Here is a 2,517-nt window from a genome sequence, read left to right on the forward strand (position 1 = left end):
AAACAATTGCAACGGCTGGAAAAAGTGCGGGGGATATAGGGCATACATAAGGGAAGTGGGGGACATGTCCCACACATACCCCGGTTATGCCTTTGCTTGGGGGTGCTACGGGGGTGCTATGACTTTTCCAGGGGGAGCTATAGCACCCCCTAGCGCCCCCTGGCACCGCCAGTGGGCTTGACGTTGCTAGAATTTAATTACTCACCTGTCTTTTCTGTGTCCTCTCCAGGGTATTTGGACAAAGACTTTCTCTGGGGTCCAGACACCATTTATAGGTTTCAGGAGAGGCCATTGAATAAGATAGTGTGGGGGATTTCTGTAGATGTGTTTTGTTGGTGTTTCCATAAGGGTGCTGAGGTATAAAGTTAAAAGATAAAATATTTATAAAAAGTTAGGGGTAAAATACATATGTTTGTTTATTAAATGTATGTTATAATTGGAAGTTGTAATTTGAGGAACTCCCCTGTGAGTTAAGAAGGGCTGAGTCCTTAAACAACTGAGACTATTTAAGGCTGCAATTGTGTGATTGGAGGGGTTGTTTGGTGATGTTAGAAGGCTTGACATGCCATGAATGGTACAATCAGTGTTTTAAATATGGATAAATAAACCTTTGCTGCTTCACCATACTCTGGCTTGACCTTCATCTCAACTGTAAAATCCAGCCACAGAATGCCACGTGACTATATGACCCCTCAGCCAAGCTGGATGTATATCTTTGGTTGTGCAAGCAACTGAATGCAGAGACACATTAACAGTTGTTTTTGAGTACAGCAAAGACAGAAGGACATGATTCTCCTCAAGCACCTCTTCAAAGGCTCACAAAACAGAATTGTGGAATTTTGTGGAACAATGGCAGATTTGGTGCGACAGGAGGACATCACTAATGGAAGAATTTGGGGGGAGCATGTTTTCAGGGACCACACCAAACTGTGGATGGCCTTATCCCCAGATATATCAAATTCGCCTACACTATGGTTGAAACAGTCTTTCAATGTGCAGTGACTCATTTCTTAACATCAGCTATTAAATAAAATGACCATTAGGTTCTACCAAGCCTCTGAGTGCCTCTATGTTTACCGTATGTTTTTAAACCTGTGTAAAAGTTGGAAATGCATTCTTTCCATTTACAATAACAGTGTCTAATTCACCTAAAGTAAGTAGTGTCTAACACTATTGGATGAGAAGCGATGAGCAGCCGTCCTTCACTTTATTCCCATCTTTTATGTCTGACCATTTAAAGTCTTTCTTACTTCTGTGGGTGTTCGCTTCTCAGGAAACCACAGCTTCAGACACACAGCATGGCGCAAATGCCAGAGGACAGTGTGCCAAATACATTTTTACGCAAGGGCCAGTGTTCAGTCATAGCACTGGGTTGATAACTGCTGGCGCCATCCACCTCCACTGGCAGCTCTCATTTTTCTTTTTTTTTTGCAGACTCACCCTGACGTAACACACCTGACGTGCACTCTGTCAGTGGTATTTGAAAGATGGAAAGTAGAAAGAGCAGAGGGTGGTGCAGAGAAGACCAGAATTAAAAAGAGTAAAGCTCTGGAAACAGTTACAGCTAAATGTACAAAAATTGGCAACTTTTTTCACTAAAACACGCTTGCAGTTTGTAACATTAAATGAGGGCAATGAAATGGGTAAGGCAAGACATTGAACCTTGCCTGCAAACCACCATTCAAGTAAATTAAATATGAAGTCAATGAATTATGTGGCATTGTGGCAAATAACAAAAAAATATAAAAATAAAATAATGCATCACCACATAACTGGGAAATTTTGTTTTGTAGTCCCTCAGAGTCTGATGCAAGTTACAACACCACCATACAACAGCCATGAGCCCACAAGTCCAGAGTGAGAAGGAAGGATTACTCATTGACTGAATATTATTAGAATAAATATAATGAAGAGCATGATATATACCTCCTCTATATGAAAAGTGCCCTGAGATGCTAGATGATTCAGCATTACATTCATAAAACTGACCTGAATTGATCAGAAGTGTCATGTTAGGCGAGAGTTTTCTGACCCACATGCAGAATCAGGCACAGAGACACTAAGTAAAGGAAAGTTTTTATTTACAAATAAGTGCTGAGAGGGGGAGGTGATCGGGAGGACCCAGGCTGGTTCTGCCCGTTGACAGCGTCTGGAATGGTAGGAAATTATTCAACAGATGAGCCGTATGTTTCTGAAGTTCATTCTGAGATGAGTGGATCTTACTAGTGGTTGGTCAGCTCATGCAGGAGGAGATACTGTACTGTTAGTCATGGGGGAAGGCGGGGCAGAGCAGAGGAGAGCGAGCAGGCGGATGATTTCTAGGAGCTTCGGAGAACTGATGGTCATGGAAGTGGGTGGAGATCAATGTTGCACTCGTGAAAATAATCTTGCACTTGGGAGATTATTTCTTTGGACAATGAACTGATACTTTTTTTTTCTGCACCTGGTGGAAGGCAGACGTGTTTCTTTTCTTTTCTCTCTGTCTCTCTGTCTCCTGAACTGCCCCCCCCCCCCCCC

This window comes from Kryptolebias marmoratus, linkage group LG14 (assembly GCF_001649575.2).
Source record: "Kryptolebias marmoratus isolate JLee-2015 linkage group LG14, ASM164957v2, whole genome shotgun sequence".
Lineage (NCBI taxonomy): Eukaryota > Metazoa > Chordata > Actinopteri > Cyprinodontiformes > Rivulidae > Kryptolebias > Kryptolebias marmoratus.